This window comes from Pimephales promelas, chromosome 21 (assembly GCF_988280905.1).
Source record: "Pimephales promelas chromosome 21, fPimPro1.hap1.1, whole genome shotgun sequence".
NCBI classification, from domain to species: Eukaryota; Metazoa; Chordata; class Actinopteri; order Cypriniformes; family Leuciscidae; genus Pimephales; species Pimephales promelas.
Window position 1 is genome coordinate 9,664,975 of NC_142789.1, and position 21,694 is coordinate 9,686,668.

General features: G+C 41.6%; 1 long non-coding RNA gene across 2 annotated transcripts; it reads right to left on the reverse strand.

Moving 5' to 3' along the window:
• Nucleotides 1-16,305: 16,305 nt before the first annotated feature.
• LOC120464150 (uncharacterized) lies at nt 16,306-17,458 on the reverse strand. Of its 2 annotated transcripts, none has more exons than XR_016148655.1 (4): nt 17,327-17,458; nt 16,896-17,035; nt 16,687-16,759; nt 16,306-16,611 (listed from the first exon to the last, which is right to left on the reverse strand). It is a non-coding gene; the product is annotated as an uncharacterized LOC120464150 (long non-coding RNA). The 2 variants fall into 2 exon arrangements; XR_016148654.1 differs by having other exon boundaries at nt 16,306-16,596; nt 17,327-17,455.
• Between the last annotated feature and the right edge of the window lie 4,236 nt (nt 17,459-21,694).

A 21,694-nucleotide genomic window follows, 5' to 3' on the forward strand; every position in this document is an offset into this window, starting at 1 on the left:
GCTGCATCCGCCTCGTCCTCCCCTCGTACCCTCTTGGGACCTCTCGGTAGTTTTAAGTGCTCTGCAGAGGCATCCCTTTGAGCCTTTGCAATCGGTAGAGTTAAAGTTTCTGTCCATGAAGACAGCACTCCTGGTTGCATTGGCCTCCATCAAGAGGGTGGGGGACCTGCACGCATTCTCCGTTGACGAAGCGTGCCTGGAGTTCGGGCCGGCTTACTCTCACGTGATCCTGAGACCCCGGCCTGGATATGTGCCCAAGGTTCCCACCACTCCCTTCCGGGACCAGGTGGTGAACCTTCAAGCGCTGCCCCCGGAGGAGGCAGACCCAGCCTTGGCACTGCTCTGTCCGGTACGTGCTCTCCGCACCTATGTCGACAGAACGCAGTGTTTCAGGACCTCAGACCAGCTCTTTGTCTGTCATGGAGGGAGCCAGAAGGGAAGGGCTCTCTCAAAGCAACGGCTGTCCCACTGGATAGTGGATGCCATTGCTTTGTCTTACCAGCAGCAAGGCCTTCCGTGCCCCCTTGGTGTGACGGCCCATTCCACTCGGAGTGTAGCCTCCTCTTGGGCTTTAGCGCACGGCGCCTCGCTAACAGACATCTGCAGAGCTGCAGGGTGGGCGACACCCAACACCTTCGCCAGATTCTATAATCTGCGAATTGAGCCGGTATCCTCTCACGTACTCGTTTCGGCCAGTTCTGGATCCGCTCAGGTGTCTTCGCTTGCTCGCCACTCCACTCCCCGGACTGGATAAGTGCGATATTTCCTCAGTTCTTCCATTGAAGTCTTGAGTCCTCCAGCACCGACGATGCGGGCACCACTGCGTTGCTCTGGATGCTAGCTAGGTGCCTCCATGCGCACGGTTCCCCATGGTAACCGTCTCATGTGTATTATCCACTGTAAGCCTCTCTGAGCATGTGTCTTCCCTTGGCAAGCCATCTGCCACCCCTGGAGTTTAAATTAGTAGCCACCTGCGGTTAGTACTCCAGTGTTCCATATGCGTTCCTATGTGGCCATATGTGTATTCATAAGTCCTCCTTTCGGTAGGCAGCTGGTAGCATGTCCCCTTCGGGATATGTTTCCCAGTGTACCTTTGGTAATCCTGTGTCAAAGTCGGATCCCCAAAAAAAAAAAAAAAAAAAAGAGGTAAGGCTCGGGGGTTCAGTCTTTCGCAGGGCACTGGAAGACAGCTTGAAGATGGCGTGATGGCACAGACCCCCAATCTCCGTCACTTCTGACGTAACTCGAAGTGACTACGAAAGGGAACGTCTCGGTTACGTATGTAACCCTCGTTCCCTGAGTAGGGAACGGAGACGTTACGTCTCCCTGCCACTTCTGCTGTATCGCTGGGTAGATGCCGAGTTCAGTCTTGGCTCCTCAGCGAAGACATACTGCGGTTGCGTTCACTTCCTCCTTTTATACTCACGGAGTAGGGCGGAGTACGCTATGCAAATTTCCGCAGCCCCAAGGCATTGCATGCCATTGGCTCGTGTCTAAATACTCGAAGAGGATTGGCTTTCTATGCAAAATCCCCCAATCTCCGTCACTTCTGACGTAACGTCTCCGTTCCCTACTCAGGGAACGAGGGTTACATACGTAACCGAGACGTTTCCCACCGTAATGGACCGCTGCTTCCCCTTTCTACCAGCAGGTGGCAGTATTTAAATGACTGACTGTATGGTGTCTTTGGTAACTGTTTTAAATCAAGACTACTGATACAGATATATTTATTGTTGTTCCTTTTATTTGGTTTTTGATTTTATTTGCCTAGTTATCATCATCAACATTCATCCAGCCCAGAGTTAAACCTGCTTCTGTTTTAACCTGATTCTAACTATGATGTCATCTACACAGATGCATTTTAATTTTTGCAAATGATACATTATTATAAGAAAAAAATATATAAACATGAGGGAAATCATTGTTGTGTCCATGACGATGGGAAAAATAGGAATAAAGATTACACATTTACCCAAGTTATAGGCTATGCATGTTTAACCGAAGCTAATTTGGGTGGGTTTGTCCCATCCCCAATGTCCCTTCTCTTACTTTTACGGCCCTGACGAGAACGATCTCCTCGGCTGTGAACCGATTGTGAAGTGCGTCTGGTAAATGCGCCGTTAAAATAGAATTGCGCCATGGAACAAGCGCACCTCGTTCTTCATGAGGGAATGTGATGACGCTCTTATTGGTTTATTTCTGTTACGCCCAAACCACACCTATGAATAATGAAGCTACCCCAGAACAACCCCTTTTAGATTTGCGCCAGGCGCAAGAGGCATTTATCCCACCGGGAAAATAGCAACAGCGCCGGGATCTGCCAACCCGATCTCACGACCAAGTCGTAGCCTACTAATTCGACGAATGATTAAAAAGTGGCTAATTCGTAACAATTAGTACGAGTGAGGTCGTACGAATTAGTACGAATTAGCCACTTTTTAATCATGCGTCGAATTCGTACGAGAGATAGTGTTGGATCTGCCCACAAAGTTACTTGCGCTTTGACACTTGCGTTTTAGATCTTTAATATAGGGCCCATAATCTCTATTATCTATGTATTAGTAAGTCTATGATGACAACCAGCCCTCTGAGGGAGGGAGAGAGAAAGAGAGCGTGAGCGAACACATCGGAACTGTCATTCATTCCTCACTCATTAACTATATATTTTTGACAATCACGTCTTTTCGAACAAAGATATAAATGAATGATCAGACCCCTATTAATCAATATTCCATCTAGCTAGTATTGATAGAAGTTTAAAAAACATGGTCACCTTTTGTTAATAAAATAATAACGTTTATACTATGATATCGAACAAGATAACGTTAGTGAACTGCATATGAAGCTACTTTCTCCAGCTCTATTTAGAAGTTAGAACAAATTTTAATTTACATCATAGCTACTATACATGACAGCTAGCCCGTCTGCGTTTCACACATGACATAATTTCAAAAAATACGGATAGATATAGTTAACTTCAGCTCCACTAGGGGGCTCACAGCTGAAAATGACATACCTGGATAAAAATAAATACAACTCATGAGAACAGTGTACCACAGGCACAATTAAAGTATCTTTGGAAAGAAGACAGTTGGGACTCTACTAACAATCAATCAGAGTTGATAATGCTCAAACACAAAAAAAGTTATAAAAGCTGAAGTCCCTCAAAAATAATGTGCGCTACAAATAATGTTTTATTATTTCATGTACAAATATATAAAAATAGACCTGGAATAATTCATATAGCTAAAGGATTGAAAGCCACAAGTCTCATCAGCTTAAATTTTAAATTTGAGGAAGATATAATGAACAATGGGGTTCCTGCAAACTTTTTTCCAAGACTATGTCAGTTCCCTTTCTCCCTGCCACTGCCTGAGGCACATCCCCAGAAATGACATGCCCAAACTAAAATATTTGCAGTTGCTGAACTATTTGCACTATATGCATAATTTAGACATATTTAAAAAGAAGACACTTTAGAGTGTATTACCCAACTGTTAAAGTTGAAAAAACTTACACAGACAAAAAGTTATAGAATGTAAAGTGTCTTGAAGATAATTTATACTGCATGTAATATTTTACAATTTCATATAAAAATAAATGAAAACAAACCTGGAGGAATCCAGTTAGGTAATTGATTGAAAGACATAAGTCTCATCAGTTTATATTTCAAATTTGAGGAAGATATTATGAAAAATGAGATTCCTACAATATTTTTTCCAAGACTATGTCCAGGTACCAAGAAACCTCCTTGGATACATCAAAAAACCTAATGACCAAATGCTATGAAGGGCACTGCAAGCTATTTCTGTCAATTCATAAAATAATGCAATTATAAAATAATACACACAACCATTAGACTTTATGCAAGTGATTTATTTGCACAACAGAACAAAAATATATACGTAAAATGCATATATATAGTAAAATATTATGAAATATAAAAAAAACTGAGCTTCTTTGCAATAGAAAATACAAATGATATAAATACTGTATTTGTTGGCTTGGCCTTCATATATTGCTTTAGTCCATTCCTAGCTTTTGATGCCACCATCCTCGTGTCAATGGCAATGTTCTGAAAAGGATGGAAAAAATGAGGAAACGGAGCTTGCATCTCTTTTCTGCTAGTTGGCTGGTGCTTGGATGCCATTCTTCATCTGAAGATTCAACTTGATGGCTGATGCCCCAACGCCTGTGATGAGACGACTCAACCCTGTGAAGAGACGACTCAACGCCTGCGATATGTTATGGCGCCGTTTTATTCATAAACAATATTTATATTTAATATTTATATTTAAACAATATGAATGTAAGCCAGAGGAGAACTGGCCCCCGACTGAGCCTGGGTTCTCCCAAGGTTTTTTCTCCATCCAATCTGATGGAGTTTTGGTTCCTTGCCACTGTCGCCTTGCTTTTGGCTTGCTTTGGGCTTGCTCAGTTGGGATTATTTAGTGTTTAGCAATGTTGTTGATCCTGTGTTGTGCTACTTTCATGTTATCAGTGTGAAGCTGCTTTGATACAATCTGTATTGTGAAAAGCGCTATATAAATAAATGTGACTTGACTTGACTTGACTTGTTGCATGGGAAAGAATGGAAAGATAATTAGCACTGCATGTGAAGTAAATAATTCTTTTTAGTTTTTAAATAGTTGGCCATTCATGAAACAATCAAACTGATGGGCAGTCGTTTAGACAGCATTCGTACTAAAGTGACCAGTGATATAGACAGCATTCATATGGATGACCAGACATAGAACCAACAATCACACTGATGGCCGGCCATCAGACAGGAATATGCCATTTTGATAGCATACAACTCCTTCATATTTATCTCTAAGCACATATTTTCTGCAATTCTTTCCACCAATTTCTGCATTATATAAATATATGTACACAACGTATACAATTTTACAATATAACACATCATATTTACAGTACAAATATTTGCATTTGTACTAACTTATACATATTATGTATATTAGACTGTAAAAAAATACAGTATATGTGCTAGGAAAAAACAAAGGAAATGTAAGTCTATTCACATCTATGAACAGGTGTCCAGCTGCCTACATCTTTTTTCCCAGCACACATACTCAAATGAGATCGACTCAAACGTCAATAAATGGAGGCGCAAATTATAATCACTAATACAAAATAAAACAAAAATGTCTTTCATACACAAAAATGTCTCTATTTGTACAAATTGCAACACATTCGTTGAATTCTGAATTTTGTATGCATTTGAAAGCAATTTGTTTGTGGATAGCCTAAATACTATATCTGCAACATTTACCAAGTTTAAGGATAATTGTACGTTAATTTCTTAATCAATATGACAGCCTACTAAAATCATAATAAAATATAGCCTACTACAAAAAATCTGATAAGTCCAGAATATGAACGCAAAGCGTTCATTATTATTAAATAATATTATTTATTAATAATAATAATAATAATAATAAATAATTATTTAAAAATTATAATAATAAGTATTTTTATGAATAATAATAATAATAATAATAATAATAATTTAGCTATCTTTGTTGTTGCAGTGCATTCGTTTTATTCTTAAGTTTGCACACATAATTGAAAGCATGTTTGTGGATAGTAGCCTAAAACATATCTTCAACATTTATCAAGCTCACGGATAATTGTGCGTGCATTTCTTAATTAATATGATTCTAAACTCATAATAAAGTATAGCAAAACCCAGACAAGTCCAGAATTTGAATGCAAATGTAATAGTGAGTCCTATAGGCCTTTCTTTGCTTGTTAATTTTCTAATACTGTTAAGTATGGTTACAATGTTTATCTGTGCTTTATGCTTAAAAAGGAGTGTGTTTTATGGGCATTTATTCATATAAATAATTCCACTTGGCATACCAGCGTGATGACGTCATCGCGTGCGTCGCATAGTAACCCGCGCACGCGCCAGTGATGCTCCATTAGTAGTAAATGCAGAGACGAGAAGCACAAATGCGTCCTTCTCTTCATTGTCTTGTCTTTAACAGGTAACTGCAAATAACACCTCCGATTTAAGCATGAACACACTGTTAATAATATTGAACGAGTTGTGCGTGTGTTTAACGCAGCTTTTTTGCTATAGGAATAATGAGTTAAATGAGTTTGTCATGTCGAGCACATGGTTAGCATAAATGCCCCGCGATTAGCGTCAAAAGTCCGCCAAATAACTGATTTAAGTATAAAAACTGTTCTAATCCATCAGGGGTAATATTGTCTAGTGTTATAAATCATTCTTAGTTTATAAACGTGGTCGTTAATCGGCGGTTATGTCTGTAAACTGTGTAATGTGTTACATTTTAGTGACTGTAGTTGAGTGAATTTCACGTGTCTTGTCATTCCATGTAACATGCAGACAACAGACTTGTATGTGTTCTAAATTGAGAAAAGGGAGTGGATTCGTAATGTATTTTGCATCATCACTTATATTGTTTAGATAAAAGGGATATGTGCTAAAGTTAAAGTGTTTGTATATAAAAATTATCTATTAGGGTGTCACTTTGGCAATTGTAAACCCTAATTATGCAAAATGTTTACAGCTGTAATATGCATACTTTTATCCATTAGTAGTAAATGCAGAGACGAGAAGCAATCACAAATGCGTCCTTCTCGTCATTGTCTTGTCTTTAACAGGAGTACTACAAATTTGGAGGCCCCGCTGGGATGAATGTTCGGTGGAGTGACTCCCTGACCGGCAGAGCCCACTAAGCAACATCATTCCCATTACAGTGATCCAGACGAGCGACTGTGTGAGACGTTCAGGACGGGTGGTGAAAAAAAAAAGTTATCTGATTGAGCAGTGCGTGCGCTGGAGTGATCTGATGATGCCAGCGGCGGTCAAGTCAAGTCAGTAGCCGCGTTTCCACTGCCGGGCCAGGGCCGGGCCGTGCTAGTGCGTGCCAGGGCCAGTCGCGTTTCCACTGTCACTTCCGGGGCTTGATCGGGGCTTCCTCAGGGCCAACGGCCAGGATTTCTGGCCCGTCGAATACCTTGGGCCAGCTCGGGCTAGAGGCGTGCTCAAGGTAAAAGGCGGAGTTTATCGGTGTTATGGAACGTTATCTGAAGCAAGATGCACATAGGGGTGTCCATGTTTAACCGATTAACCGTTTAAAATTGCATAACATTTTAATTTGAACTGTAGGCCTATGCCAAATGCTGCGCAACAATATATAGGCTATATATAGCTACATATCGACGAATTTTCAGATATTTGTTTGATTTTTTTGCCCCTTAAACATTTAAAATATTTGACAAATTAATATGAAAAAAATATATATTTTACTGGTTTTCTGAGGCCAAATTAGAACCTGGAAATGATATTTTCCCCGCAGTGCTGAATGAGAAGAGCCGTAACCACAGCCTACAGAAAGGGGATTTATGGGTGATTTATAGGCTATAATAAATGTGTCTGATAATAAAATAATATAAAATAACGAGGTATTAATTGTTTATTAATAAACTATTGTTTTCTAAATGATTTTCGGCTAAAAACATATCTCCATCTCCGGATGCACATTTAGAGAGAAAAAGCTACATAAACATAGAAGATATTGGCTTTCGATTCGAATTTGTTCGTTTTAAATTGGACATTTAAAGCTTTAATCTACAAAGGATATAACCCCTGTAGACTAAAGCTTTAAATGTCCAATTTAAAACGAACAAATTCGAATGCGGTGGCTGTTTCAGGTCTCACGCTTCAGTTCACGGAGATCATGAAGCGCGCCTTGATTAATTGTTAAAGCACAACGTTTTCTTGTTATAAATAAATTTATTTGCGAATAATGTATTATTATTTTCTGTATGACCAGAAATTAAAGAGTATTTTAAGTTGTTTCCACTGAAAGAAATGCAATGAAACTGTTCACATGGGCGTCTCGCAGCCATCAGTGCGTGCTCCACACACACTGGATATGCGCTGATATTTGTCAAAAATATTGTGTTTATTTGTGCTCTGTTCCTTTTTTGGATAAAGGCGTCTTCTACATATGCAGCCTAATAAAATGTTACAATAATGATGATGATGGTTATTATTATTATTATTATTTGCAGACACGGAGTTTTTGTGAAATGGACGTTTTGCTTATTTTCAATTGGCAATTTCAGTTTGAAGGGTGATGGAAATGGGGCTTTAACTGCTCCGTACTTGCTGCGTTTTATTTCTATAAATTAATTTCGTTTCAAATGGGGTCCAATCAGTTATTAAAGGTGTTAAAAATTTACTCTGTATCTCGAGGTTGCCGTGCGCACACTATGCACCGAGTATTAACCGATGGGCCTCGGTTAACGATTAATGAATAACTTGAAAACGTGCCCGCAGCCCTACTTGTTATATCGCGCAAAAAATCGCTGCTTGAAATGAATCGCCTGTACTGGTCTCGGGATACTATTGCAGCCACTACGGCAGTTGAGTTAATATACATGCTATCTTCCTAATTTAAAAAAATAAATTAATTCATAATACCCGCTGAAATGGGTTGGGTTTTATGACGTTTGATCCTGAAAGGCGTGTTAGGGGTGGGGTCTGGGGCAGCGCTGTGGGGCTACTGGCCCGGCAGTGGAAACGCAAGCCCGGTGCTTGAGGCCCGAGGCCACTAGCTCGGCCCGGCTCGCTGTTAGCTCTGGCCCAGCCCTAGCCCGGCAGTGGAAACGCGGCTAGTAAGTGAAACACCACTCTCATTGGCCGGCCCACATAGCAGCAGAAATGGAGGAGTTTAAACATCTTCAAGAGGAAATTTGTGAGAAAATATGCACACTATCACGGGAAAAACTGACAAAACTCAGTGTCTTTCTTCACCTAACACGAGAAGATGAGACAAACGTGACTCGTTTATTCCTGTTGCGCCTCCTTAGTAACCATTTACTAAGAGCTGAGCTAGAGGATTTAGAAGATGGCAGTATGGCTGAACTGTTAGCGATAAATGACAAACTGATCCAGCTCACTGGAATGACAAGTAATGCTCCTGAAAAAGTTACAGAGAGGGAGGAAATTGAACTTGGAGATGTTAACACAGCCCACCGAAAAATAGAAGAAAGTGGAGAGAGTACAGCTGAATTGTTTTCTACCATGCATATTAGCCCCACAGCATTACAAAATACAGCAGACAGACAGAAATATGCAGTGCAGAACCCAGCTTACTCTTCACCCACATATCAGAGACAAGTGAACGCGACATGGCAGAAAGACTTCAAAATCTCTGGTCTAATAGGAGATCTAGGGCAGAAGGACCGCCTCTCATTCTCCAGTCTGGCACGGCAGATAGAAAGTGGACTTAAGAAGGGCTATGCAGAACAGGAAATAGTAGATTCTGTCATCAGGGCTATCACACCAGGGCTCCAGCTGCGGAGCTATCTTGAGGGGAAGGCGGGGCTGACACTCCCGACGCTAAGGCGGATACTTCGTTCTCATTATCAGGAGAAAAATGCGACTGAATTATATAAACAGCTCACCAAAGAAGTTCAGCATGCTAGAGAAACCCCACAAAGCTTCCTAATTCGAGCTCTTGACCTGAGACAGAAAATTCTGTTCGCTTCTCAGGAGGATGACTCCGGGTTGAAATATGATCCCGCCCTAGTTCAGAATATGTTCTTGCACACCGTCCTGACTGGGCTACAAAATGACAACATCCAAAGCCACCTTTAACCATACCTTTCAGATCCCGCTGTTCCAGACGAATTGTTGTTGGAGAAACTCAATGTAGCTTGTTCCAATGAATCTGAAAGACAAAATAAGCGAAAATTTAAAAAAAGTGGTACTGTTCATGCTGTACAGTTGAATGAGCCTGCCCCTGAACAAAAGCTTCAGTCCAAACAGTCAAAGTTCGATTTAATGTCACAACTAAAAAGCCTGAGTGATGATATCAGAGTGATTAAAGAGTCTATCCAGCAACCCTTACCTGTCCCTCAGCAGTATTTTGCAGTTTACGACAAAGACCCAGCATCAGCAGTGTCCCAACAGACATCAGGATAGACACAAGTCCGAGAGCATCAGACCTGGAAACCCAAGACGACTACATACCAACGGCAGGGAAGCCCATACATGTCTCCACACCAGTTTTCACAAAGCCCACAACAGGTGAGGGAACAGAAAATACCTCCCCCACCTGCCAACCCAGTTCAGTTGTCCACTGTTCCACCAGAACATCCTCTCCAGTCACGTCAACACTATTCAATGATAGAGACGCACCATGGACAGCTGTATATGTATCCTTCTCAGCAGCACCCCATGTCCGTCAACTATGTAACTCAGCCGTCAAACTTTGCAGCACCACAGTATTATCCACAGCAGTATGTGGAATCACCCCCATAGCACCCCCAGCAGTATGTGGAGCCACCCCGACAGCATCCTTATCCGTTCCGCCAGTCCCGTCCTTCACGAGCCAGACAATGTTTCCATTGCCAGCAGCGCAATGCAGAGGAACCTTGCACCCATTGTTACCATTGTGGAAGCAGCGAGCACTTCTCAGCTGGCTGTGAGACTAAAGGTGCCAGACCTCAGCGTGGAGCTCCGTTAAACAGGAGCGGGTTACCCCCAAGGGACAGGGTGTGACCCGAGCGGCAGAGAAGTCCCCAAAACATGAGCAATGTAGCACTGGCCATCAGAGACAGTTTGAGTCCCAGTCACTTGATAGTACGCTTAATAGTATTTTAACTGCCCCTTGTCAAGTAAACCAGCATTCTGCCATCACGTCCTTAGTGGGAAAACAGTGCCTTGTTACTTGTTATCTACAGGAAAAAAAAAAACTGAAGCATTATGGGATACAGGCTCCCAAGTATTCATCATAGACGAGAAGTGGAAAACCAAACATGCACCCGAAGTGACATTGAGAAATATTTCCGAGGCGACTGAAGCACCAGACAGTCTGCGCCTGGTGGCAGCAAATGGAACAAACATGCCATACAGTGGATGGGTGGAGTTGACTTTCAAACTGGCATCCCCTGTAACCAATGAGAAAGAGTTAAACATTCCTGTGCTTGTTTTGAAGGGCCAAGAATTGCCCAGACCTATCGTCGGGTATAACGTGATAGAACAAATAATGAGACAAAGCGGAAGTGGATCCCTTGATGTGACTAATGCTTGTCAAGTCAAGTCAAGTCACATTTATTTATATAGCGCTTTTCACAATACAGATTGTATCAAAGCAGCTTCACACTGATAACATGAAAGTAGCACAACACAGGATCAACAACATTGCTAAACACTAAATAATCCCAACTGAGCAAGCCCAAAGCAAGCCAAAAGCAAGGCGACAGTGGCAAGGAACCAAAACTCCATCAGATTGGATGGAGAAAAAACCTTGGGAGAACCCAAGGCTCAGTCGGGGGCCAGTTCTCCTCTGGCTTACATTCATATTGTTTAAATATAAATATTGTTTATGAATAAAACGGCGCCATAACATATCGCAGGCGTTGAGTCGTCTCATCACAGGCGTTGGGGCATCCGAAATCCCCGTGAGAGGCTGGACACAAAACTGGACCTGACGAACGCCATTTTTCTCAGGACAAGCGTCCCGAGATAACAGCAGAAAGGCAGATGGGAAATAATTAGCATAGCTGATGTTCATAATGATTTCCGTTATATGGGAGTCGGTGTTAGAAAACCACTATCTCACAAACTCTCCGCAACCCAACCATACGCACCGACCCGTTTGTCTGAAAGGCTGTCGAGCCCCACTGGTGCGTTAAGCAGTTTCAGTGGCAAACGGTTCCGTATGGCATAACAGACGACTAAAAGGTAAGCATTATGTGAATGCTTGACTAAAGAGAAGCGTCTTTAATCTAGTTTTAAACTGTGTCAGCGAGTCAGAGGCTCGGACCGTATCGGGAAGGCCATTCCAGAGTTTTGGAGCTAAATGTGAGAACGCCCTCCCTCCTTTACTGGACTTCGATATCCTAGGAATGACCAGAAGCCTTGAATTTAGTGATCTTAAGGAACGCGGTGGATTGTAGGGCGAAAGAAGGTCCGTTAAGTACATAGGTGCTAAACCATTTAGGGCTTTATAGGTCAGTAGTAGTATTTTGTAGTTGATGCGGAACTTAATAGGTAACCAGTGTAGAGATGATAAAATCGGTGTTATATGATCATATTTTCTTGACCTAGTAAGAACTCTAGCAGCTGCATTTTGTACTAACTGTAGCTTGTTTATTGAGGATGCAGGACAACCAGCTAATAAAGCATTACAGTAATCTAGTCTGGAGGTCATGAATGCGTGAACTAATTTTTCAGCATCAGAAATAGATAGCATGTTACGTAGCTTAGCAATGTTTCTAAGGTGGAAAAAGGCTGTTCTTGTAACATATGAAATATGATTTTCGAACGACAAGTTGCGGTCTAGTATAAAACCCGCTTGTCTGTACAAAACTGTCAGAAGTGCTTTCCCTAGCATAAAGAAGAAAAGTGTACATACCTTCATCAATTTGGTAACTGCTGAGAGGCTCAGCGAGTACGTAGTAAGAACCAGGAAGGAACCTGTGAACATAGAGAAGCACACCATTATGCAAATTCAGTGTCTGGTAAAAATGCCTCACATGAAACAAGATACAGAGCTACAGTTTGAGCCACACGTTAACCCGATGTATCCAGATGGCCTTGAACTCTTCGACACTCTCTTCCTTCTGGAAAAAGGGGCCCGCCCAATAATTACTATGAATGTGCAGAATGGAACAGATCACGACATCACGCTCGGGGGTAGAACAGAGCTAGGAATTCTGCAGCCAGTTAAATCTGTTTTACCAATATCAAATGCACAGTGTGAAGCCACAGCATCTGTTACACAGATCCTACCAGAGATCACTGAGGCATCTCCCAATACAGATCGATGGGACCCTCCAGTGGATGTGAGCCATTTAACTCCGCCCCAACAACAAGAAGTCAAGAGTATGCTACGTGAAGAGTGTCACGCCTTTTCGAGGTCAGATGACGATATTGGCTGTGTCCCAGGTTTGCATTTGAGTATTGTACTAAATGATAACACCCCTGTTGCCCGCACATACACATTAGTCCCCAAACCGTTATATCAAGAGATGAAGGACTACTTACATGACCTGATTGCTCAAGGGTGGGTGGCCAAGTCTCATTCCCCTTACTCGTCCCCGATTGTCTGCGTCCGTAAGAAGGATGGCAGCCTCAGGCTATGTATCGATTACAGAGACCTGAACAGCAAAACAATCCCTGATCGCCAGCCAATACCCAGGGTGCAGGATATCCTGGATGGGCTGGGAGGTAATGCGTGGTTCTCACTGCTAGATCAAGGGAAGGCCTACCACCAAGGTTTCATGTCCCCAGAAAGCCAGTACCTGACTGCATTCGCCACCCCGTGGGGACTATACGAATGGATTCGTATTCCTTTCAGCCTTATGAATGCGCCTGCAGCGTTCCAACGGTTTATGGAAGAGAGCCTGGAGGGGTTAAGAGACAAAATTTGAATACCGTACTTAGACGACATCCTAGTCTTCACTGAGTCCTTCGATGAACAAGTGGAAGCGGTGAGGAAAGTACTGCAGAGGTTGCAGTCCCGTGGAGTCAAGTTAAAACGAAGAAAATGTGAGCTCTTTAAGAAAGAGGTGCGATATCTGGGGAGAATTGTGTCAGCTGAAGGCAGTCGTATTGATCCCGCAGACACCGTCGTTGTAACGGCACTGAAGGAACAGACACCAAGCACGGTGGGGGAACTACACAAGATTTTGGGCCTGCTCAGCTATTATTGGCAATACATTAAAGACTTTTCCAGAATTGCCAGTCCCCTCTATGACCTGCTTAAAAGTAACACGGAAGGTGCTGGACCTCAGAGGAAGGAGAGACACAAAGCAAGAAATAACAAACGAAATCATGTGGTGCCATCGAGTAAATTAATTGAGTGGACAGAAGAACATCAGGAGATACTAGAAAAGTTGGTTGACTGCTTGACTCAACCTCCGATCCTTGGATTCCCAGACTTCTCTCAACCGTTCATCCTTCATACGGATGTGTCCAACCAAGGGTTGGGAGCTGTTTTATACCAGCAGCAGAATGGCAAGTTGAGAGTAATTGCCTATGGTTCTCGGACTTTGACGGCAGCTGAGAAAAATTACCATCTGCACAGTGGGAAGTTGGAATTCTTAGCTCTGAAATGGGCTATCACTGAAAAGTTCAGAGACTACCTGTACTATGCACCAACCTTCACAGTTTTCAGTGATAATAATCCATTGACCTATGTCTTGACCACTGCAAAGTTGAACGCCGGTGTAGGTGGGTGTCAGAGCTTGCAGATTTTCACTTCACTATCCGCTACCGTCCAGGTAAAGAAAACATAGATGCTGACCACTCTCCAGGATGCCAGCGGACCTGGAAATGACGATGAGAGAATGTACTGAGCAGTTTTCACCTGACTGTGTGGGAGCCGTGATCCAAGCTGTGGAGTCCCAAGGGAATCCAGATGTGAATTTCGTAGTAGTCTGTCAAAGTGTACTGGCAAGTGTGAAAAAAAAATGAGGGACACCTCGAACCCCTGTCAAAAGAGGAAATCACACAAGCACAAAAGGATGACAAGGACATCAGAGTAATAAGTGAACACTTACAAGCAGGATCTAGACCTCCTCAGCAGTGGCGTTCAGTTAACTCGCCAGCCAAAGTTTTTCTGAGAGAGTGGGAAAAGCTGAAGTTAGACGAACATGGCATCCTATTCCGCCAGACATCACAAAGAAAACAGCTGGTGTTACCAACACAATTCAAAAGAACTGTTCTGAGAGAGATGCATGATGAGATGGGTCATCAAGGACTTGATCGTAGGGGTGCACGATATATCGAATCAATATCGTTATCGCGATATCACGTTGCTCGATATCCATATCGAAAGTGTCGCGATATTTACGCAATATTTTGTTTATGATGCGTCTGGTCCGACATGCACCGTTGCATTTCCCCCCGACTCATTTCTTGATTCTCCTTCTCCAACAATATTAAATCAAGAGAGGTTTAACTTTTCATGCTACAGATTTCCCACAGTGGTCAGAAAGAACAGGGGAGACTCTTTGTTTTTCGCAATATAAAGTCGCTACTCGCTCCAAAGCTAACCGCCGTCACTCTCTCACTTCTCCCTTGCTCTCCAACCACACAGTCCCACACACACACACACTTGCCCCGGCTCGACGCGGCAAGCGCACAAGTATAAACATCAGGCCACGGTCCACCTGGCAACTTCATGCGTTTTCACTGATCGGATAGCTATCTGATTTATCAAAAAAAATACGATCTTCAATTCCCGCACTATATGCAGATTTAATGAAGTGCACGTCACCGAAAGGAACAGTTATGAGCTGCGTTTTATGATCATCAGGTAAAATAAGGTCAGTTCGTTTATTTACTTTTAATGAAGATAACTGTGAAAAGCGTCTGCGACTTACTTTCACTTTGATAGTTTGCGCGTTGGCTTGATGAAAAGTAAATGTTCAGCAGCTGCTCATCTGCGGTGATGCGTGTTGCAGTCGCGCGCGTCGTCATATCTAGCCATAACATGACAAGCCTGTAACGTTCTCATTTTTTAGCGTTTTTGGAAGGAGTACATTTTACATATGTGGTTTATTCAATAACGAGATGAATAAACCACATTTGTCCAGTTTCATTTGTCCAGTTTCGACTGAAATGCGGCCCAGACCACCTCCTGAAGTGGGTTGAGCGATTAGATTCAAATACGTCACAAATGCGTTTCACAGGGCATTACAGCTGGTCTTTTCACGATCAGATAGCTATCAAAGAAAACGCATATAGTGGGGTTTTTGTTGCATAGTGTGTTCTGTAGACTTGCTATTTATTTATTTATTATCTTTTACACTGTAGTGTACACAATAACATGTCCTGTTCTGTTGACATATTATTTAGGCCTATTTATTAATGCTGTACCAGTCCAATATGACTGTCAGTTGAAATAAATCTTATGTTGTAAGAAAACTTGTTTTATTTATTAATCTTTTTGATGCGTTTTCCAATAACTTTTGTAGTTTTACATCCGTTTAAAAATATCGAAATTAATATCGATATCGCAATATTCATTATCGATATCGCAATATCACATTTTTGTCAATATCGTGCACCCCTACTTGATCGCACCACAAGCCTCATTAGGGATCGTTTTTTTTGGCCCTACATGCAGAAAGACATTGAAAATTATGTTCTGAGAACCTGCTGCTGTATCAAACTGAAAAAACCCTGTCGTGAGACAAGAGCGCCTCTTAAAAATATCAAAACGACCCACCCATTTGAATTGGTGTCCATTGATTTTCTCTATCTGGACAAATGCAAAGGGGGCTATGAGTACATTTTGGTAATCGTCGACCACTTCACTCGATTTGCCCAGGCATATGCCACCACCTCAAAATCAGCAAAGACAGTGGCTGACCGGTTATTCAATGATTTCGCCCTGAAGTTTGGGTTTTCATCTAGAATTCACCACGATCAAGGGGGAGAATTTGAAAATCAGCTACTCACCCAACTCAAAAAGTACAGCGGCGTTGCCGGCTTAAGGACCACCCCCTACCACCCCCAGGGGAATGGGCAGGTGGAACGGTTTAACCGGACATTATTGCAGATGCTGAAAACCCTGACTGAAAGACAAAAAGCTAATTGGAAAGATGCATTAAACAAATTGATCTTTGCCTATAACTGTACTAGATGTGACGTGACTGGTTTCTCACCTTTCCAATTGCTGTTCGGACGCTCACCAAAGTTGCCCATCGATGCTCTCTTCGGGCTTGAATCCGACAATAACTGCCAAAGTTACAGTGAGTACATGGAGAGATGGACAAAAGGAATGCAGGAAGCTTGTGAGATTACGAGAGAACAGGCAAACCAGTGTGCAGAAAGAAACAAAAGGAATTATGACCAACGAGTGAGGTGTACTGACCTGTTCCCAGGAAGCAGGGTCCTCGTAAAAAACCTGACTCTCAAGAGGTGGGACCGGGAAACTGAGAAATTTCTGGGAGGATGAGGTTCATGTTGTTACATGCCAGGTGGCAGATGGCGCTCCAGTCTACGAAGTAAAACCTGAACAGAGTAAAGGTAGATCACGAGTTTTACATCGCAATCTTCTCCTTCCATGTGACCATCTACCTCTAGAGATCACACCAGCCCCAAGTACTAAACCAAAACAAGGACAGCAACCAAGAAACGGAGGAACTCGGCTGAAGCCCGCCCGGGGAAGAGAATGTGAGTCAGAGGACGATAATGAAAGCGAAGAGGACGAATACTACTTTCAAGTGGAGCCCTTCTGGATGAGACCACAGGAAAGCAGTGATTGCCTAGAAAAAAGAAATGCGTTATTACCACAGTTAGTACCTTCTGAGCCTCGATCTAACTCTCCAGTGGTGGGACCAAGGCCACAGTCACTCCCAGCTGAGTCAGAGATGGATCTCCCACAGTCTGTACCTGAAATAAGAAAAGGACCGAATGAAAATGAACCAACTGCTGACCTAATGCAACAAGACTCACCTGGTAGGGAAACAGCTGCAGTGCCTGGGCCCAGAGACAGGACCTCCGAGGGGGAAAACGGGTACCAGCTTACCAGGAGGAAACGACGACCGCCTAAAAAGTTTACCTATGACAATCTTGGGTCCCCATCATGCTACACTGTGCAGATAGTGGGCAACAACCACTACCCACACTTTGCATCTAGTGGATTGACCGCTGTGACACCCTGGTCAACACCCCTTTGTCGCCCCCAGCAGTCATATGTGTGCTATTAACTTTAAATTGCACTCACATGAATTTCACCCCCATAACTAGTCCCTGTGTCTAAGGCGTGAAATGCCACTTTACAGGACATTACCCAGAGACTGTTATTGCCCATAGTGAGAAACTATTGCAAAAATGGACTAAAATGGACTGTTGTGCAGGTTTGAAAATGTGGACACTTGGGATCACTTTGAGACTTTCTTTTTGACCCTTTTTGAATCCCTTTCTTCCTTGAATATCTCTTTACATTTTTTTTTTGTGCGAGGACAAATAACATGGACTGTTTTAGGGCTCTGAACACAGCCATGTTAAGCCGCTCTACGCTTCAAATGGACTGTTACACCATTTTCTATCCCATTGATATGGACTGAGAAAAAGAATGTAAAAAAAAAAATAAAATAAATGAAAAAAATGACAATGTATACAGAAATCAGATATTTGTTTAGTAACGCTACTAATTAGTACTGCATAATAAGTATCTATGGAAATATAAAGGGATTGTGAAATTGGAAAGTGTTTACATGTTGGGACGACATTTTATCCTGTAGGGGGGAGTGTAATAGTGAGTCCTATAGGCCTTTCTTTGCTTGTTAATTTTCTAATACTGTTAAGTATGGTTACAATGTTTATCTGTGCTTTATGCTTAAAAAGGAGTGTGTTTTATGGGCATTTATTCATATAAATAATTCCGCTTGGCATACCAGCGTGATGACGTCATCGCGTGCGTCGCATAGTAACCCGCGCACGCGCCAGTGATGCTCCATTAGTAGTAAATGCAGAGACGAGAAGCAATCACAAATGCGTCCTTCTCTTCATTGTCTTGTCTTTAACAGGTAACTGCAAATAACACCTCCGATTTAAGCATGAACACACTGTTAATAATATTGAACGAGTTGTGCGTGTGTTTAACGCAGCTGTTTTGCTATAGGAATAATGAGTTATATGAGTTTGTCATGTCGAGCACATGGTTAGCATAAATGCCCCGCGATTAGCGTCAAAAGTCCGCCAAATAACTGATTTAAGTATAAAAACTGTTCTAATCCATCAGGGGTAATATTGTCTAGTGTTATAAATCATTCTTAGTTTATAAACGTGGTCGTTAATCGGCGGTTATGTCTGTAAACTGTGTAATGTGACTTTTTGCATTAAATGAATGGTTAATGTCATTGTGTAATGAACAGAGGCTGCACTTTGTAAATAACTGGCATCTGTTTTGGGAAAGACCGAGGCTGTACAGCACAGATGGTCTCCATCCCAGCCGAATCGGAGCGGCTGTGCTGTCGGACAACATTTCCAAGACATTACGCACCAGATGACTAATGAGTCAAAGTCCAAATTACAGCCTTTGCCGTCCAAACTTAACTAATAAGCATAGTGTGGAACATTATATAGAAACTGTGTCTATTCCTCGTTTAGTGAAGCCAAACAATAAATCTAGTGTAGGATCTAGCAAAAATCTTATTGTAATTAAACCAGAAAATCTAAATATCAGTCAACAAAAACAATTTCTAAAGCTAGGTCTCCTAAACATTAGATCGCTCACACCTAAGGCGGTTATTGTAAATGAAATGGTCACAGACAATAACTTCGATGTTCTGTGCCTTACTGAAACCTGGCTTAAACCAAATGAGTATTTCGGTCTAAACGAATCTACTCCGCCAGGATACTGTTATAAACATGAGCCTCGTCTGATCGGTCGTGGCGGCGGTGTTGCAACAATCTATAAAGATATTTTTAATATTACTCAGAAAACAGGTCACAGGTTTAATTCATTTGAAGTACTTGTGCTAAATGTTACGCTCTTAGATGTAAGAAGGAAATCTATATTATCTCTAGCCCTGGCTACTGTATATAGACCTCCAGGGACATATGCTGAATTCCTAAAAGAGTTCGCAGACTTTCTCTCGGATCTATTGGTAAATGTCGATAAAGCAATAATTGCTGGAGATTTTAACATACACGTAGATAATACAAATGATGCGTTAGGGGCTGCGTTTACAGATTTATTAAACTCCTTTGGGGTCAAACAAAACGTCAGTGGTCCCACTCATCGTCTAAATCATACACTAGATTTAATTATATCATATGGAACCGATCCAACTGATATAGATATTATACCGCAAAGCGATGATGTCACTGATCATTACATGGTGACTTGCATAATACGTACTGCTGAAATAGGTCATGTTGCGCCACGTTATAGACCAGGCAGAACAATCCTTCCAACCACTATAGTTGGATTTTCAAATAGCTTACCTGATCTATCTAAGCTGCAAAGTGAACCCAAACAAACAGATGAATTAGAGGAAATGACTAGCAGTTTAAGCACCATTCTTACTAGTACATTAGATATTGTTGCGCCAATTAGATTAAAAAAGGTTCGAGAGAAAATTAAAGCACCATGCTATCAAGAGAGAAACTCGCAACTTAGAGCGTAAATGGAAACAAACTAATTTAGAGGTCTTTAGAATCGCGTGGAAAGACAGTATGTCACGTTATAAAAAGACACTAAAAACAGCCAGGGCTGAGCATCTCCGCAAACTAATCGAAAATAACCAAAATAATCCAAGGTTTTTATTTAACACCGTGGCTAGACTAACAAATAAACAGACATCACCAGAGCAAAATATACTTTTACAGTTTAGTAGTAATGATTTTATGAATTACTTCAATGCGAAAATAGAAAGCATCCGAAACAAAATTATAAATGTACAATCCGCTATGGTGTCTTATGATTCAGCTTCAATTATGGACCCTCTAGAACAACTAAACCGCTTTACAGCGATAGGACAGGAGGAGCTAAATAATCTTATCATTGCATCTAAACCAACAACTTGTTTATTAGATCCAATACCCACTAAACTACTGAAAGAACTATTACCTGTAGTGGAAGAGCCTCTCCTCAATATTATTAACTCGTCTTTATCTTTAGGTCATGTCCCAAAAATATACAAGCTGGCTGTAATAAAACCGCTCATTAAGAAACCGCAATTAGATCCAAATAACTTGGCAAATTACAGACCCATTTCAAATCTTCCATTTATGTCCAAAATACTTGAAAAAGTAGTGTCCGCTCAATTGTGCTCTTTTTTGCAAGAAAATGATATCTATGAAAAATTCCAGTCAGGATTCAGACCGCATCATAGTACAGAAACTGCGCTAGTTAAAATTACAAATGATTTACTTTTAGCTTCTGACCAAGGCTGTATCTCAATACTAGTCCTACTTGATCTTAGCGCCGGTGTCCAGGGACAGGCATTAAGCTGGTTTAGATCGTACTTATCGGACCGTTCTCATTTTGTCTGTTTAAATGGGAAAAAAACAAAGATAACGTCAGTAGACTATGGAGTACCGCAAGGATCGGTTTTAGGCCCTCTGCTATTCTCAATATATATGCTGCCACTTGGTAATATTATAAGAAAACATGGAATTAATTTCCACTGTTACGCTGACGACACTCAATTATATATTTTATCACGACCAGATGAAAACACTAACTCATCTAAAATGACAGAGTGTCTCAAAGATATAAAATGCTGGATGACGCGTAATTTCCTGCTATTAAATTCAGATAAAACGGAGGTATTACTTATTGGTCCAAAAAACTACTCACAAAACCTCTCACAATACAACTTTAATATAGACGGATGTCCTGTTACTTTATCCACTACAGTAAAAGACCTGGGTGTTAAACTAGACCGCAACTTGTCTTTCGAAGATCATATTTCATATGTTACAAGAACAGCCTTTTTCCACCTTAGAAACATTGCTAAGCTACGTAACATGCTATCTGTTTCTGATGCTGAAAAATTAATTCATGCATTCATGACCTCGAGACTAGATTACTGTAATGCTTTATTAGCCGGTTGTCCTGCATCCTCAATAAACAAGCTACAGTTAGTACAAAATGCAGCTGCTAGAGTTCTTACTAGGTCAAGAAAATATGATCATATAACACCGATTTTATCATCT